Raw genomic sequence first — 19,382 nt, 5'->3', positions numbered from 1 at the left:
TACACTGCACGGAGGAGCCCTACACAGCCGGGTGCACTGCACGGAGGAGCCCTACACAGCCGGGTGCACTGCACAGAGGAGCTCTACACAGCCGGGTGCACTGCACGGAGGAGCCCTACACAGCCAGGTACACTGCACGGAGGAGCCCTACACCTACACAGCCAGGAGCACTGCACGGAGGAGCACTACACCTACACAGCCAGGTACACTGCACGGAGGAGCCCTACACAGCCAGGAGCACTGCACAGAGGAGCCCTACACAGCCGGGTACACTGCACGGAGGAGCCCTACACAGCCAGGTACACTGCACGGAGGAGCCCTACACAGCCAGGTACACTGCACGGAGGAGCCCTACACCTACACAGTCAGGAGCACTGCACGGAGGAGCCCTACACCTACACAGCCAGGTGCAATGCACGGAGGAGCCCTACACAGCCAGGTGCAATGCACGGAGGAGACCTACACAGCCGGGTACACTGCACGGAGGAGCCCTACACAGCCAGGTGCACTGCACGGAGGAGACCTACACAGCCGGGTACACTGCACGGAGGAGACCTACACAGCCAGGAGCGCTGCACGGAGGAGCCCTACACCTACACAGCCAGGTACACTGCACGGAGGAGCCCTACACAGCCAGGTACACTGCACGGAGGAGCCCTACACCTACACAGCCGGGTACACTGCACGGAGGAGCCCTACACAGCCAGGAGCACTGCACGGAGGAGCCCTACACCGCCAGGAGCACTGCACGGAGGAGCCCTACACAGCCAGGAGCACTGCACGGAGGAGCCCTACACCGCCAGGAGCACTGCACGGAGGAGCCCTACACAGCCGGGTACACTGCACGGAGGAGCCCTACACCTACACAGCCGGGTACACTGCACGGAGGAGCCCTACACAGCCGGGTACACTTCACGGAGGAGCCCTACACAGCCAGGTGCACTGCACGGAGGAGCCCTACACCGCCAGGTACACTGCACGGAGGAGCCCTGCACCTACACAGCCAGGTACACTGCACGGAGGAGCCCTACACAGCCAGGTGCACTGCACGGAGGAGCCCTACACAGCCAGGTACACTGCACGGAGGAGCCCTACACCTACACAGCCAGGTACACTGTGCGGAGGAGCCCTACACCTACACAGCCAGGTACACTGCACGGAGGAGCCCTACACAGCCAGGTACACTGCACGGAGGAGCCCTACACAGCCAGGTACACTGCACGGAGGAGCCCTACACCTACACAGCCAGGTACACTGCACGGAGGAGCCCTACACAGCCAGGTACACTGCACGGAGGAGCCCTACACCTACACAGCCAGGTACACTGCACGGAGGAGCCCTACACAGCCAGGTACACTGCACGGAGGAGCCCTACACAGCCGGGTACACTGCAAGGAGGAGCCCTACACAGCCAGGTGCACTGCACGGAGGAGCCCTACACCGCCAGGAGCGCTGCACGGAGGAGCCCTACACCTACACAGCCAGGTACACTGCACGGAGGAACTCTACACAGCCGGTTACACTGCACGGAGGAGCCCTACACAGCCAGGTACACTGCACGGAGGAGCCCTACACCTACACAGCCAGGAGCGCTGCACGGAGGAGCCCTACACCTACACAGCCAGGTGCACTGCACGGAGGAGCCCTACACCAACACAGCCAGGTACACTGCAAGGAGGAGCCCTACACCTACACAGCCGGGTGCACTGCACGGAGGAGCCCTACACAGCCAGGTACACTGCACGGAGGAGCCCTACACCTGCACAGCCGGGTACACTGCACGGAGGAGCCCTACACCTACACAGCCAGGTGCACTGCACGGAGGAGCCCTACACAACCGGGTCCACTGCACGGATGAGCCCTACACAGCCAGGTACACTGCACGGAGGAGCCCTACACCTACACAGCCAGGAGCGCTGCACGGAGGAGCCCTACACCTACACAGCCAGGTGCACTGCACGGAGGAGCCCTACACCTACACAGCCAGGTACACTGCACGGAGGAGCCCTACACCTACACAGCCGGGTACACAGCCAGGTGCACTGCACGGAGGAGCCCTACACAGCCAGGAGCGCTGCACGGAGGAGCCTTACACCTACACAGCCGGGTACACTGCACGGAGGAGCCCTACACCTACACAGCCGGGTACACTGCACGGAGGAGCCCTACACCTACACAGCCAGGTGCACTGCACGGAGGAGCCCTACACCTACACAGCCAGGTGCACTGCACGGAGGAGCCCTACACAGCCGGGTGCACTGCACGGATGAGCCCTACACAGCCAGGTACACTGCACGGAGGAGCCCTACACAGCCGGGTACACTGCACGGAGGAGCCCTACACAGCCGGGTACATTGCACGGAGGAGCCCTACACAGCCAGGTGCACTGCACGGAGGAGCCCTACACCTACACAGCCAGGTGCACTGCACGGAGGAGCCCTACACAGCCAGGTGCACTGCACGGAGGAGCAGAGCACTGCACGGAGGAGCCCTACACCTACACAGCCGGGTGCACTGCACGGAGGAGCCCTACACAGCCAGGAACAGTCCTCCTCCTCCTCCATGTACCGGTCCCCCAGGTCCATCTCCTCCTCCATGTACCGGTCCCCCAGGTCCATCTCCTCCTCCATGTACCGGTCCCCCAGGTCCATCTCCTCCTCCATGTACCGGTCCCCCAGGTCCCCCTCCTCCTCCATGTACCGGTCCCCCAGGTCCCCCTCCTCCTCCATGTACCGGTCCCCCAGGTCCCCCTCCTCCTCCTCCATGTACCGGTCCTCCTCCTCCTCCATGTACCGGTCCCCCTCCTCCTCCATGTACCGGTTCCCCAGGTCGTCCTCCTCCATGTACCGGTCCCCCAGGTCCCCCTCCTCCATGTACCGATCCTCCTCCTCCTCCATGTACCAGTCCTCCTCCTCCTCCATGTACCGGTTCCCCAGGTCCCCCTCCTCCTCCTCCATGTACCGGTCCCCCTCCTCCTCCTCCATGTACCGGTTCCCCAGGTCCTCCTCCTCCTCCTCCATGTACCGGTCCCCCAGGTCCCCCTCCTCCTCCTCCATGTACCGGTCCTGCTCCTCCACCATGTACCGGTCCCCCTCCTCCTCCATGTACCGGTTCCCCAGGTCCCCCTCCTCCTCCATGTACCGGTCCCCCTCCTCCTCCTCCATGTACCGGTTCCCCAGGTCCTCCTCCTCCTCCATGTACCGGTCCCCCAGGTCCCCCTCCTCCTCCTCCATGTACGGTCCTCCTCCTCCTCCATGTACCGGTCCCCCAGGTCCCCCTCCTCCTCCTCCATGTACCGGTCCTCCTCCTCCATGTACCGGCCCCCCAGGTCCCCCTCCTCCTCCTCCGGGGGAGGCCGCAGACCCCTGTAACATGAGCCTGATGGTGAGTTTTCTGCACATGCAGTAGGAACAGAAGACGCCACTTAAAGGGGAACATTAGATGATTTCATACATGCAGATACATTGTAGGAGTGCAGGTATCACGGGGCCGGCTCCTTCCTCCTCTCGGCTCCTTCCTCCTCTCGGCTCCTTCCTCCATGTACCGGTCCTCCTCCTCCTCCATGTACTGGTCCCCCTCCTCCTCCTCCATGTACCGGTTCCCCAGGTCCCCCTCCTCCTCCTCCATGTACCGGTCCTCCTCCTCCTCCATGTACCGGTCCCACTCCTCCTCCATGTACCGGTTCCCCAGGTCCCCCTCCTCCATGTACCGATCCTCCTCCTCCTCCATGTACCAGTCCTCCTCCTCCTCCATGTACCGGTCCCCCAGGTCCCCCTCCTCCTCCATGTACCGATCCCCCAGGTCCCCCTCCTCCTCCATGTACCGGTCCCCCAGGTCCCCCTCCTCCTCCATGTACCGGTCCCCCAGGTCCCCCTCCTCATCCTCCATGTACCGGTCCCCCTCCTCCTCCTCCATGTACCGGTTCCCCAGGTCCCCCTCCTCCTCCTCCATGTACCAGTTCCCCAGGTCCCCCTCCTCCTCCTCCATGTACCGGTCCTCCTCCTCCATGTACCGGTCCCCCTCCTCCTCCATGTACCGGTCCCCCAGGTCCCCCTCCTCATCCTCCATGTACCGGTCCCCCTCCTCCTCCTCCATGTACCGGTTCCCCAGGTCCCCCTCCTCCTCCTCCATGTACCGGTTCCCCAGGTCCCCCTCCTCCTCCTCCATGTACCGGTCCTCCTCCTCCTCCATGTACCGGTCACCCTCCTCCTCCATGTACCGGTTCCCCAGGTCCCCCTCCTCCTCCATGTACCGGCCCCCCAGGTCCCCCTCCTCCTCCTCCATGTACCAGTCCCCCAGGTCCCCCTCCTCCATGTACCGATCCTCCTCCTCCTCCATGTACCAGTCCTCCTCCTCCTCCATGTACCGGTCCCCCAGGTCCCCCTCCTCCTCCTCCATGTACCAGTCCTCCTCCTCCTCCATGTACCGGTCCCCCAGGTCCCCCTCCTCCTCCTCCATGTACCGGTCCTCCTCCTCCATGTACCGGCCCCCCAGGTCCCCCTCCTCCTCCTTGGCACCCCATGAAGTCGGAGGGTCCGGGGGAGGCCGCAGACCCCTGTAACATGAGCCTGATGGTGAGTTTTCTGCACATGCAGTAGGAACAGAAGACGCCACTTAAAGGGGAACATTAGATGATTTCATACATGCAGATACATTGTTGGAGTGCAGGTATCACGGGGCCGGCTCCTTCCTCCTCTCGGCTCCTTCCTCCTTGTACGTTCCTCATTGACTTCGGCTTCTGAATTTACCGTCTGTAATTTCAGGGTTTGTTAACCCTCTCAACGCCCTGCAGGAGCCCGTATCCTAAAACCTGCGTAACCCGTCATCATCTCCCCCGCCACCATGAAGAGGTTAAACAAGACTAACACGTCCCCCACAGGTCTGCAGAGCGCTGCCCCCCACCACCTCGGATTCGGGGCTACCTGGAGCCCCTCATGGTTCACTGTAGAAACAAAGGGGCTTTTCATAAGCTGCAACATTTTAATTATTTCCTTTTTTAAAATATAATCTCCCCGGATTCAGCGGAGATGGTGGCAAAGTGTTCCCGGGTTATCCCCCCACCCCATATCACAGGACGGAGGGGCGCCCTGCACCCCGATAATCATGGGGGCCGCAGCCCAAGTTGGGAAAGGAAGATTGTGACTATAAAAGTTCTAGTTGCAGGTCGGAGGTCGTGTGGAGGATTGTGCAATGCGGCTTCCACCAGAGGCGATGTTCTGCAGCTTCCAGGGCCCCTGCGGGGAGTCATTAGCCGGACTGAACCCAGGACCCTCCTGCGGGCGATAGGGAGAAGCTGTCACCAGGTTAACCCCTTGTCAGCCGGCGCACCGCTTCTCCTCCGGTCTTACAGATAAGTAATTGTCACTTGTCACGGTTTATTAAGCTTTTTGTTACATAATGACCTGGAGGTAGGTGATCGCCTGGGGACGGTAGGTACCCCCCCACTTACAGCTGCTTCTCCCTCTCCATCCATTTCATCGAGTCTTAATAACGCAGCAGATAATCTCCTGGCAGGAGACGTGAGGACTCGGGTAAGGAATGCAATTAGTGACAATTATTCTGTCAATATTTACCCCCTGCCAGTGTTTGCCCTCCGCCCCCCCCCCCCCTGCACGGGTGACTGGTCCTCTGGGAGGGTGTCCGGGACCCTCATGGCTGCTGTATTTCAGTAGTGATTGGATCGGGCATGTTGGGGTTCACATGGTCCGTTCTTGGTGTCGGACCTGCTGTCCCAGGGGGCACATACACTCACCGGCCACTTTATTAGGTCCACCTGTCCAACTGCTCGTTAACACTTAATTTCTAATCAGCCAATCACATGGCGGCAACTCAGTGCATTTAGGGTGCGGTCACACGTCGCGTTTACCGCATGCGTTAAAAAACGCATTGGAATAGCTGGAGAGTGATTTGCCTAATTAAACACCTCTTAACACTTGTGTTTACAAAACGCATGCGTTAACCGCGATGTTAACGCATGCGTTAACAATGCGTTAACAACCGCATGCGTTAACCGCGATGTTAACGCATGCGTTAACAATGCGTTAACGGTTGCGTTTTGTAAACACAGGTGTTAGCAGCTGTTTAATTAGGCAAATCACTCTCCAGCTATTGCAATGCGTTTTTAAACGCGTGCGGTAAACGCGACGTGTGACAGCACCCTCAGGCATGTAGACATGGTCAAGACAATCTCCTGCAGTTCTCCCGAGCATCAGTATGGGGAAGAAAGGTGATTTGTGGCCTTTGAACGTGGCATGGTTGTTGGTGCCAGAAGGGCTGGTCTGAGTATTTCAGAAACTGCTGATCTACTGGGATTTTCACGCACAACCATCTCTAGGGTTTACAGAGAATGGTCCGAAAAAGAAAAAACATCCAGTGAGCGGCAGTTCTGTGGGCGGAAATGCCTTGTTGATGCCAGAGGTCAGAGGAGAATGGGCAGACTGGTTCCAGCTGATAGAAAGGCAACAGTGACTAAAATCGCCACCCGTTATAACCAAGGTAGGCAGAAGAGCATCTCTGAACGCACAGTACGGCCAACTTTGAGGCAGATGGGCTACAGCAGCAGAAGACCACACCGGGTGCCACTCCTTTCAGCTAAAAACAGGAAACTGAGGCTACAATTTGCACAAGCTCATCGAAATTGGACAGTAGAAGATTGGAAAAATGTTGCCTGGTCTGATGAGTCTCGATTTCTGCTGCGACATTCGGATGGTAGGGTCAGAATTTGGCGTCAACAACATGAAAGCGTGGATCCATCCTGCCTTGTATCAGCGGCTCAGGCTGGTGGTGGTGGTGTCATGGATCCATCCTGCCTTGTATCAGCGGGTCAGGCTGGTGGTGGTGGTGTCATGGATCCATCATGCCTTGTATCAGCGGCTCAGGCTGGTGGTGGTGGTGTCATGGATCCATCCTGCCTTGTATCAGCGGCTCAGGCTGGTGGTGGGGGTGTCATGGATCCATCCTGCCTTGTATCAGCGGCTCAGGCTGGTGGTGCTGGTGTCATGGATCCATCCTGCCTTGTATCAGCGGCTCAGGCTGGTGGTGGTGGTGTCATGGATCCATCCTGCCTTATATCAGCGGCTCAGGCTGGTGGTGGTGGTGTCATGGATCCATCCTGCCTTGTATCAGCGGGTCAGGCTGGTGGTGCTGGTGTCATGGATCCATCCTGCCTTGTATCAGCGGCTCAGGCTGGTGGTGGTGGTGTCATGGATCCATCCTGCCTTGTATCAGCGGGTCAGGCTGGTGGTGGGGGTGTCATGGATCCATCCTGCCTTGTATCAGCGGGTCAGGCTGGTGGTGCTGGTGTCATGGATCCATCCTGCCTTGTATCAGCGGCTCAGGCTGGTGGTGGTGGTGTCATGGATCCATCCTGCCTTGTATCAGCAGCTCAGGCTGGTGGTGGTGGTGTCATGGATCCATCCTGCCTTGTATCAGCAGGTCAGGCTGGTGGTGCTGGTGTCATGGATCCATCCTGCCTTGTATCAGCGGCTCAGGCTGGTGGTGGTGGTGTCATGGATCCATCCTGCCTTGTATCAGCGGGTCAGGCTGGTGGTGGTGGTGTCATGGATCCATCCTGCCTTGTATCAGCAGGTCAGGCTGGTGGTGCTGGTGTCATGGATCCATCCTGCCTTGTATCAGCGGCTCAGGCTGGTGGTGGTGGTGTCATGGATCCATCCTGCCTTGTATCAGCGGCTCAGGCTGGTGGTGGTGGTGTCATGGATCCATCCTGCCTTGTATCAGCGGCTCAGGCTGGTGTCATGGATCCATCCTGCCTTGTATCAGCGGGTCAGGCTGGTGGTGGTGGTGTCATGGATCCATCCTGCCTTGTATCAGCGGCTCAGGCTGGTGGTGGTGGTGTCATGGATCCATCCTGCCTTGTATCAGCGGGTCAGGCTGGTGGTGGTGGTGTCATGGATCCATCCTGCCTTGTATCAGCGGCTCAGGCTGGTGGTGGTGGTGTCATGGATCCATCCTGCCTTGTATCAGCGGCTCAGGCTGGTGGTGCTGGTGTCATGGATCCATCCTGCCTTGTATCAGCGGCTCAGGCTGGTGGTGCTGGTGTCATGGATCCATCCTGCCTTGTATCAGCGGCTCAGGCTGGTGGTGGTGGTGCCATGGATCCATCCTGCCTTGTATCAGCGGCTCAGGCTGGTGGTGGTGGTGTCATGGATCCATCCTGCCTTGTATCAGCGGGTCAGGCTGGTGGTGGTGGTGTCATGGATCCATCCTGCCTTGTATCAGCGGGTCAGGCTGGTGGTGGTGGTGTCATGGATCCATCCTGCCTTGTATCAGCGGCTCAGGCTGGTGGTGGTGGTGTCATGGATCCATCCTGCCTTGTATCAGCGGCTCAGGCTGGTGGTGCTGGTGTCATGGATCCATCCTGCCTTGTATCAGCGGCTCAGGCTGGTGCTGGTGGTGTCATGGATCCATCCTGCCTTGTATCAGCGGCTCAGGCTGGTGCTGGTGGTGTCATGGATCCATCCTGCCTTGTATCAGCGGGTCAGGCTGGTGGTGGTGGTGTCATGGATCCATCCTGCCTTGTATCAGCGGGTCAGGCTGGTGGTGGTGGTGTCATGGATCCATCCTGCCTTGTATCAGGGGGTCAGGCTGGTGGTGGTGGTGTCATGGATCCATCCTGCCTTGTATCAGCGGCTCAGGCTGGTGCTGGTGGTGTCATGGATCCATCCTGCCTTGTATCAGCGGCTCAGGCTGGTGCTGGTGGTGTCATGGATCCATCCTGCCTTGTATCAGCGGCTCAGGCTGGTGGTGCTGGTGTCATGGATCCATCCTGCCTTGTATCAGCGGGTCAGGCTGGTGGTGGTGGTGTCATGGATCCATCCTGCCTTGTATCAGCGGGTCAGGCTGGTGGTGGTGGTGTCATGGATCCATCCTGCCTTGTATCAGGGGGTCAGGCTGGTGGTGGTGGTGTCATGGATCCATCCTGCCTTGTATCAGCGGCTCAGGCTGGTGGTGGTGGTGTCATGGATCCATCCTGCCTTGTATCAGCGGCTCAGGCTGGTGGTGGTGGTGTCATGGATCCATCCTGCCTTGTATCAGCGGGTCAGGCTGGTGGTGGTGGTGTCATGGATCCATCCTGCCTTGTATCAGCGGCTCAGGCTGGTGGTGGTGGTGTCATGGATCCATCCTGCCTTGTATCAGCGGCTCCGGCTGGTGGTGGGGGTGTCATGGATCCATCCTGCCTTGTATCAGCGGCTCAGGCTGGTGGTGGTGGTGTCATGGATCCATCCTGCCTTGTATCAGCGGCTCAGGCTGGTGGTGGTGGTGTCATGGATCCATCCTGCCTTGTATCAGCGGCTCAGGCTGGTGGTGGTGGTGTCATGGATCCATCCTGCCTTGTATCAGCGGCTCAGGCTGGTGGTGGTGTCATGGATCCATCCTGCCTTGTATCAGCGGCTCAGGCTGGTGGTGGTGGTGTCATGGATCCATCCTGCCTTGTATCAGCGGCTCAGGCTGGTGGTGGTGGTGTCATGGATCCATCCTGCCTTGTATCAGCGGCTCAGGCTGGTGGTGGTGGTGTCATGGATCCATCCTGCCTTGTATCAGCGGGTCAGGCTGGTGGTGCTGGTGTCATGGATCCATCCTGCCTTGTATCAGCGGGTCAGGCTGGTGGTGGTGGTGTCATGGATCCATCCTGCCTTGTATCAGCGGCTCAGGCTGGTGGTGGTGGTGTCATGGATCCATCCTGCCTTGTATCAGCGGCTCAGGCTGGTGGTGGTGGTGTCATGGATCCATCCTGCCTTGTATCAGCGGCTCAGGCTGGTGGTGGTGGTGTCATGGATCCATCCTGCCTTGTATCAGCGGGTCAGGCTGGTGGTGCTGGTGTCATGGATCCATCCTGCCTTGTATCAGCGGCTCAGGCTGGTGGTGGTGGTGTCATGGATCCATCCTGCCTTGTATCAGCGGGTCAGGCTGGTGGTGGTGGTGTCATGGATCCATCCTGCCTTGTATCAGCGGCTCAGGCTGGTGGTGCTGGTGCCATGGATCCATCCTGCCTTGTATCAGCGGCTCAGGCTGGTGGTGGGGGTGTCATGGATCCATCCTGCCTTGTATCAGCGGCTCAGGCTGGTGGTGGGGGTGTCATGGATCCATCCTGCCTTGTATCAGCGGCTCAGGCTGGTGGTGGTGGTGTCATGGATCCATCCTGCCTTGTATCAGCGGCTCAGGCTGGTGGTGGTGGTGTCATGGATCCATCCTGCCTTGTATCAGCGGGTCAGGCTGGTGGTGCTGGTGTCATGGATCCATCCTGCCTTGTATCAGCGGCTCAGGCTGGTGGTGCTGGTGCCATGGATCCATCCTGCCTTGTATCAGCGGGTCAGGCTGGTGGTGGTGGTGTCATGGATCCCTCCTGCCTTGTATCAGCGGCTCAGGCTGGTGGTGGTGGTGTCATGGATCCATCCTGCCTTGTATCAGCGGCTCAGGCTGGTGGTGGTGGTGTCATGGATCCATCCCGCCTTGTATCAGCGGCTCAGGCTGGTGGTGGGGGTGTCATGGATCCATCCTGCCTTGTATCAGCGGGTCAGGCTGGTGGTGGTGGTGTCATGGATCCATCCTGCCTTGTATCAGCGGCTCAGGCTGGTGGTGGTGGTGTCATGGATCCATCCTGCCTTGTATCAGCGGCTCAGGCTGGTGGTGCTGGTGTCATGGATCCATCCTGCCTTGTATCAGCGGGTCAGGCTGGTGGTGGTGGTGTCATGGATCCATCCTGCCTTGTATCAGCGGCTCAGGCTGGTGGTGCTGGTGTCATGGATCCATCCTGCCTTGTATCAGCGGCTCAGGCTGGTGGTGGAGGTGTCATGGATCCATCCTGCCTTGTATCAGCGGCTCAGGCTGGTGGTGGTGTCATGGATCCATCCTGCCTTGTATCAGCGGCTCAGGCTGGTGGTGGTGGTGTCATGGACCCATCCTGCCTTGTATCAGCGGCTCAGGCTGGTGGTGGTGGTGTCATGGATCCATCCTGCCTTGTATCAGCGGGTCAGGCTGGTGGTGGTGGTGTCATGGATCCATCCTGCCTTGTATCAGCGGGTCAGGCTGGTGGTGTCATGGATCCATCCTGCCTTGTATCAGCGGCTCAGGCTGGTGGTGGTGGTGTCATGGATCCATCCTGCCTTGTATCAGCGGGTCAGGCTGGTGGTGGTGGTGTCATGGATCCATCCTGCCTTGTATCAGCGGCTCAGGCTGGTGGTGGTGGTGTCATGGATCCATCCTGCCTTGTATCAGCGGGTCAGGCTGGTGGTGGTGGTGTCATGGATCCATCCTGCCTTGTATCAGCGGGTCAGGCTGGTGGTGGTGGTGTCATGGATCCATCCTGCCTTGTATCAGCGGGTCAGGCTGGTGGTGCTGGTGTCATGGATCCATCCTGCCTTGTATCAGCGGCTCAGGCTGGTGGTGCTGGTGCCATGGATCCATCCTGCCTTGTATCAGCGGGTCAGGCTGGTGGTGGTGGTGTCATGGATCCCTCCTGCCTTGTATCAGCGGCTCAGGCTGGTGGTGGTGGTGTCATGGATCCATCCTGCCTTGTATCAGCGGCTCAGGCTGGTGGTGGTGGTGTCATGGATCCATCCCGCCTTGTATCAGCGGCTCAGGCTGGTGGTGGGGGTGTCATGGATCCATCCTGCCTTGTATCAGCGGGTCAGGCTGGTGGTGGTGGTGTCATGGATCCATCCTGCCTTGTATCAGCGGCTCAGGCTGGTGGTGGTGGTGTCATGGATCCATCCTGCCTTGTATCAGCGGCTCAGGCTGGTGGTGCTGGTGTCATGGATCCATCCTGCCTTGTATCAGCGGGTCAGGCTGGTGGTGGTGGTGTCATGGATCCATCCTGCCTTGTATCAGCGGCTCAGGCTGGTGGTGCTGGTGTCATGGATCCATCCTGCCTTGTATCAGCGGCTCAGGCTGGTGGTGGAGGTGTCATGGATCCATCCTGCCTTGTATCAGCGGCTCAGGCTGGTGGTGGTGTCATGGATCCATCCTGCCTTGTATCAGCGGCTCAGGCTGGTGGTGGTGGTGTCATGGACCCATCCTGCCTTGTATCAGCGGCTCAGGCTGGTGGTGGTGGTGTCATGGATCCATCCTGCCTTGTATCAGCGGGTCAGGCTGGTGGTGGTGGTGTCATGGATCCATCCTGCCTTGTATCAGCGGGTCAGGCTGGTGGTGTCATGGATCCATCCTGCCTTGTATCAGCGGCTCAGGCTGGTGGTGGTGGTGTCATGGATCCATCCTGCCTTGTATCAGCGGGTCAGGCTGGTGGTGGTGGTGTCATGGATCCATCCTGCCTTGTATCAGCGGCTCAGGCTGGTGGTGGTGGTGTCATGGATCCATCCTGCCTTGTATCAGCGGGTCAGGCTGGTGGTGGTGGTGTCATGGATCCATCCTGCCTTGTATCAGCGGGTCAGGCTGGTGGTGGTGGTGTCATGGATCCATCCTGCCTTGTATCAGCGGGTCAGGCTGGTGGTGCTGGTGTCATGGATCCATCCCGCCTTGTATCAGCGGCTCAGGCTGGTGGTGGTGGTGTCATGGATCCATCCTGCCTTGTATCAGCGGCTCAGGCTGGTGGTGCTGGTGTCATGGATCCATCCCGCCTTGTATCAGCGGGCCAGGCTGGTGGTGCTGGTGTCATGGATCCATCCCGCCTTGTATCAGCGGGCCAGGCTGGTGGTGCTGGTGTCATGGATCCATCCTGCCTTGTATCAGCGGCTCAGGCTGGTGGTGCTGGTGTCATGGATCCATCCTGCCTTGTATCAGCGGCTCAGGCTGGTGGTGGTGGTGTCATGGATCCATCCCGCCTTGTATCAGCGGCTCAGGCTGGTGGTGGGGGTGTCATGGATCCATCCTGCCTTGTATCAGCGGGTCAGGCTGGTGGTGGTGGTGTCATGGATCCATCCTGCCTTGTATCAGCGGCTCAGGCTGGTGGTGGTGGTGTCATGGATCCATCCTGCCTTGTATCAGCGGCTCAGGCTGGTGGTGCTGGTGTCATGGATCCATCCTGCCTTGTATCAGCGGGTCAGGCTGGTGGTGGTGGTGTCATGGATCCATCCTGCCTTGTATCAGCGGCTCAGGCTGGTGGTGGTGGTGTCATGGATCCATCCTGCCTTGTATCAGCGGCTCAGGCTGGTGGTGGAGGTGTCATGGATCCATCCTGCCTTGTATCAGCGGCTCAGGCTGGTGGTGGTGGTGTCATGGACCCATCCTGCCTTGTATCAGCGGCTCAGGCTGGTGGTGGTGGTGTCATGGATCCATCCTGCCTTGTATCAGCGGGTCAGGCTGGTGGTGGTGGTGTCATGGATCCATCCTGCCTTGTATCAGCGGCTCAGGCTGGTGGTGGTGGTGTCATGGATCCATCCTGCCTTGTATCAGCGGCTCAGGCTGGTGGTGGTGGTGTCATGGATCCATCCTGCCTTGTATCAGCGGGTCAGGCTGGTGGTGGTGGTGTCATGGATCCATCCTGCCTTGTATCAGCGGCTCAGGCTGGTGGTGGTGGTGTCATGGATCCATCCTGCCTTGTATCAGCGGGTCAGGCTGGTGGTGGTGGTGTCATGGATCCATCCTGCCTTGTATCAGCGGCTCAGGCTGGTGGTGCTGGTGTCATGGATCCATCCTGCCTTGTATCAGCGGGTCAGGCTGGTGGTGGTGGTGTCATGGATCCATCCTGCCTTGTATCAGCGGGTCAGGCTGGTGGTGCTGGTGTCATGGATCCATCCTGCCTTGTATCAGCGGCTCAGGCTGGTGGTGGTGGTGTCATGGATCCATCCTGCCTTGTATCAGCGGCTCAGGCTGGTGGTGCTGGTGTCATGGATCCATCCCGCCTTGTATCAGCGGGCCAGGCTGGTGGTGCTGGTGTCATGGATCTATCCCGCCTTGTATCAGCGGGCCAGGCTGGTGGTGCTGGTGTCATGGATCCATCCTGCCTTGTATCAGCGGCTCAGGCTGGTGGTGCTGGTGTCATGGATCCATCCTGCCTGGTATCAGCGGCTCAGGCTGGTGGTGGTGGTGTCATGGATCCATCCTGCCTTGTATCAGCGGCTCAGGCTGGTGGTGCTGGTGTCATGGATCCATCCTGCCTTGTATCAGCGGGTCAGGCTGGTGGTGGTGGTGTCATGGATCCATCCTGCCTTGTATCAGCGGCTCAGGCTGGTGCTGGTGGTGTCATGGATCCATCCTGCCTTGTATCAGTGGCTCAGGCTGGTGCTGGTGGTGTCATGGATCCATCCTGCCTTGTATCAGCGGCGCAGGCTGGTGGTGCTGGTGTCATGGATCCATCCTGCCTTGTATCAGCGGGTCAGGCTGGTGGTGGTGGTGTCATGGATCCATCCTGCCTTGTATCAGCGGCTCAGGCTGGTGGTGGTGGTGTCATGGATCCATCCCGCCTTGTATCAGCGGCTCAGGCTGGTGGTGGTGGTGTCATGGATCCATCCTGCCTTGTATCAGCGGCTCAGGCTGGTGCTGGTGGTGTCATGGATCCATCCTGCCTTGTATCAGCGGGTCAGGCTGGTGGTGGTGGTGTCATGGATCCATCCTGCCTTGTATCAGCGGGTCAGGCTGGTGATGGTGGTGTCATGCATCCATCCTGCCTTGTATCAGCGGGTCAGGCTGGTGCTGGTGGTGTCATGGATCCATCCTGCCTTGTATCAGCGGCTCAGGCTGGTGGTGGTGGTGTCATGGATCCATCCTGCCTTGTATCAGCGGCTCAGGCTGGTGGTGGTGGTGTCATGGATCCATCCTGCCTTGTATCAGCGGCTCAGGCTGGTGGTGGTGGTGTCATGGATCCATCCTGCCTTGTATCAGCGGCTCAGGCTGGTGGTGCTGGTGTCATGGATCCATCCTGCCTTGTATCAGCGGCTCAGGCTGGTGGCGGTGGTGTCATGGATCCATCCTGCCTTGTATCAGCGGCTCAGGCTGGTGGTGCTGGTGTCATGGATCCATCCTGCCTTGTATCAGCGGCTCAGGCTGGTGGTGGTGGTGTCATGGATCCATCCTGCCTTGTATCAGCGGCTCAGGCTGGTGGTGGTGGTGTCATGGATCCATCCTGCCTTGTATCAGCGGGTCAGGCTGGTGGTGGTGGTGTCATGGACCCATCCTGCCTTGTATCAGCGGGTCAGGCTGGTGGTGGTGGTGTCATGGACCCATCCTGCCTTGTATCAGCGGGTCAGGCTGGTGGTGGTGGTGTCATGGACCCATCCTGCCTTGTATCAGCGGCTCAGGCTGGTGGTGGTGGTGTCATGGATCCATCCTGCCTTGTATCAGCAGGTCAGGCTGGTGGTGCTGGTGTCATGGATCCATCCTGCCTTGTATCAGCGGCTCAGGCTGGTGGTGGTGGTGTCATGGATCCATCCTGCCTTGTATCAGCGGGTCAGGCTGGTGGTGGTGGTGTCATGGATCCATCCTGCCTTGTATCAGCAGGTCAGGCTGGTGGTGCTGGTGTCATGGATCCATCCTGCCTTGTATCAGCGGCTCAGGCTGGTGGTGGTGGTGTCATGGATCCATCCTGCCTTGTATCAGCGGCTCAGGCTGGTGGTGGTGGTGTCATGGATCCATCCTGCCTTGTATCAGCGGCTCAGGCTGGTGTCATGGATCCATCCTGCCTTGTATCAGCGGGTCAGGCTGGTGGTGGTGGTGTCATGGATCCATCCTGCCTTGTATCAGCGGCTCAGGCTGGTGGTGGTGGTGTCATGGATCCATCCTGCCTTGTATCAGCGGGTCAGGCTGGTGGTGGTGGTGTCATGGATCCATCCTGCCTTGTATCAGCGGCTCAGGCTGGTGGTGGTGGTGTCATGGATCCATCCTGCCTTGTATCAGCGGCTCAGGCTGGTGGTGCTGGTGTCATGGATCCATCCTGCCTTGTATCAGCGGCTCAGGCTGGTGGTGCTGGTGTCATGGATCCATCCTGCCTTGTATCAGCGGCTCAGGCTGGTGGTGGTGGTGCCATGGATCCATCCTGCCTTGTATCAGCGGCTCAGGCTGGTGGTGGTGGTGTCATGGATCCATCCTGCCTTGTATCAGCGGGTCAGGCTGGTGGTGGTGGTGTCATGGATCCATCCTGCCTTGTATCAGCGGGTCAGGCTGGTGGTGGTGGTGTCATGGATCCATCCTGCCTTGTATCAGCGGCTCAGGCTGGTGGTGGTGGTGTCATGGATCCATCCTGCCTTGTATCAGCGGCTCAGGCTGGTGGTGCTGGTGTCATGGATCCATCCTGCCTTGTATCAGCGGCTCAGGCTGGTGCTGGTGGTGTCATGGATCCATCCTGCCTTGTATCAGCGGCTCAGGCTGGTGGTGGTGGTGTCATGGATCCATCCTGCCTTGTATCAGCGGGTCAGGCTGGTGGTGGTGGTGTCATGGATCCATCCTGCCTTGTATCAGCGGGTCAGGCTGGTGGTGGTGGTGTCATGGATCCATCCTGCCTTGTATCAGGGGGTCAGGCTGGTGGTGGTGGTGTCATGGATCCATCCTGCCTTGTATCAGCGGCTCAGGCTGGTGCTGGTGGTGTCATGGATCCATCCTGCCTTGTATCAGCGGCTCAGGCTGGTGCTGGTGGTGTCATGGATCCATCCTGCCTTGTATCAGCGGCTCAGGCTGGTGGTGCTGGTGTCATGGATCCATCCTGCCTTGTATCAGCGGGTCAGGCTGGTGGTGGTGGTGTCATGGATCCATCCTGCCTTGTATCAGCGGGTCAGGCTGGTGGTGGTGGTGTCATGGATCCATCCTGCCTTGTATCAGGGGGTCAGGCTGGTGGTGGTGGTGTCATGGATCCATCCTGCCTTGTATCAGCGGCTCAGGCTGGTGGTGGTGGTGTCATGGATCCATCCTGCCTTGTATCAGCGGCTCAGGCTGGTGGTGGTGGTGTCATGGATCCATCCTGCCTTGTATCAGCGGGTCAGGCTGGTGGTGGTGGTGTCATGGATCCATCCTGCCTTGTATCAGCGGCTCAGGCTGGTGGTGGTGGTGTCATGGATCCATCCTGCCTTGTATCAGCGGCTCCGGCTGGTGGTGGGGGTGTCATGGATCCATCCTGCCTTGTATCAGCGGCTCAGGCTGGTGGTGGTGGTGTCATGGATCCATCCTGCCTTGTATCAGCGGCTCAGGCTGGTGGTGGTGGTGTCATGGATCCATCCTGCCTTGTATCAGCGGCTCAGGCTGGTGGTGGTGGTGTCATGGATCCATCCTGCCTTGTATCAGCGGCTCAGGCTGGTGGTGGTGTCATGGATCCATCCTGCCTTGTATCAGCGGCTCAGGCTGGTGGTGGTGGTGTCATGGATCCATCCTGCCTTGTATCAGCGGCTCAGGCTGGTGGTGGTGGTGTCATGGATCCATCCTGCCTTGTATCAGCGGCTCAGGCTGGTGGTGGTGGTGTCATGGATCCATCCTGCCTTGTATCAGCGGGTCAGGCTGGTGGTGCTGGTGTCATGGATCCATCCTGCCTTGTATCAGCGGGTCAGGCTGGTGGTGGTGGTGTCATGGATCCATCCTGCCTTGTATCAGCGGCTCAGGCTGGTGGTGGTGGTGTCATGGATCCATCCTGCCTTGTATCAGCGGCTCAGGCTGGTGGTGGTGGTGTCATGGATCCATCCTGCCTTGTATCAGCGGCTCAGGCTGGTGGTGGTGGTGTCATGGATCCATCCTGCCTTGTATCAGCGGGTCAGGCTGGTGGTGCTGGTGTCATGGATCCATCCTGCCTTGTATCAGCGGCTCAGGCTGGTGGTGGTGGTGTCATGGATCCATCCTGCCTTGTATCAGCGGGTCAGGCTGGTGGTGGTGGTGTCATGGATCCATCCTGCCTTGTATCAGCGGCTCAGGCTGGTGGTGCTGGTGCCATGGATCCATCCTGCCTTGTATCAGCGGCTCAGGCTGGTGGTGGGGGTGTCATGGATCCATCCTGCCTTGTATCAGCGGCTCAGGCTGGTGGTGGGGGTGTCATGGATCCATCCTGCCTTGTATCAGCGGCTCAGGCTGGTGGTGGTGGTGTCATGGATCCATCCTGCCTTGTATCAGCGGCTCAGGCTGGTGGTGGTGGTGTCATGGATCCATCCTGCCTTGTATCAGCGGGTCAGGCTGGTGGTGCTGGTGTCATGGATCCATCCTGCCTTGTATCAGCGGCTCAGGCTGGTGGTGCTGGTGCCATGGATCCATCCTGCCTTGTATCAGCGGGTCAGGCTGGTGGTGGTGGTGTCATGGATCCCTCCTGCCTTGTATCAGCGGCTCAGGCTGGTGGTGGTGGTGTCATGGATCCATCCTGCCTTGTATCAGCGGCTCAGGCTGGTGGTGGTGGTGTCATGGATCCATCCCGCCTTGTATCAGCGGCTCAGGCTGGTGGTGGGGGTGTCATGGATCCATCCTGCCTTGTATCAGCGGGTCAGGCTGGTGGTGGTGGTGTCATGGATCCATCCTGCCTTGTATCAGCGGCTCAGGCTGGTGGTGGTGGTGTCATGGATCCATCCTGCCTTGTATCAGCGGCTCAGGCTGGTGGTGCTGGTGTCATGGATCCATCCTGCCTTGTATCAGCGGGTCAGGCTGGTGGTGGTGGTGTCATGGATCCATCCTGCCTTGTATCAGCGGCTCAGGCTGGTGGTGCTGGTGTCATGGATCCATCCTGCCTTGTATCAGCGGCTCAGGCTGGTGGTGGAGGTGTCATGGATCCATCCTGCCTTGTATCAGCGGCTCAGGCTGGTGGTGGTGTCATGGATCCATCCTGCCTTGTATCAGCGGCTCAGGCTGGTGGTGGTGGTGTCATGGACCCATCCTGCCTTGTATCAGCGGCTCAGGCTGGTGGTGGTGGTGTCATGGATCCATCCTGCCTTGTATCAGCGGGTCAGGCTGGTGGTGGTGGTGTCATGGATCCATCCTGCCTTGTATCAGCGGGTCAGGCTGGTGGTGTCATGGATCCATCCTGCCTTGTATCAGCGGCTCAGGCTGGTGGTGGTGGTGTCATGGATCCATCCTGCCTTGTATCAGCGGGTCAGGCTGGTGGTGGTGGTGTCATGGATCCATCCTGCCTTGTATCAGCGGCTCAGGCTGGTGGTGGTGGTGTCATGGATCCATCCTGCCTTGTATCAGCGGGTCAGGCTGGTGGTGGTGGTGTCATGGATCCATCCTGCCTTGTATCAGCGGGTCAGGCTGGTGGTGGTGGTGTCATGGATCCATCCTGCCTTGTATCAGCGGGTCAGGCTGGTGGTGCTGGTGTCATGGATCCATCCTGCCTTGTATCAGCGGCTCAGGCTGGTGGTGCTGGTGCCATGGATCCATCCTGCCTTGTATCAGCGGGTCAGGCTGGTGGTGGTGGTGTCATGGATCCCTCCTGCCTTGTATCAGCGGCTCAGGCTGGTGGTGGTGGTGTCATGGATCCATCCTGCCTTGTATCAGCGGCTCAGGCTGGTGGT

Source organism: Engystomops pustulosus, chromosome 10, assembly GCF_040894005.1.
Source record: "Engystomops pustulosus chromosome 10, aEngPut4.maternal, whole genome shotgun sequence".
In the NCBI taxonomy this organism is placed as follows: Eukaryota; Metazoa; Chordata; class Amphibia; order Anura; family Leptodactylidae; genus Engystomops; species Engystomops pustulosus.
Note: the sequence above shows the minus strand (reverse complement) of the source record.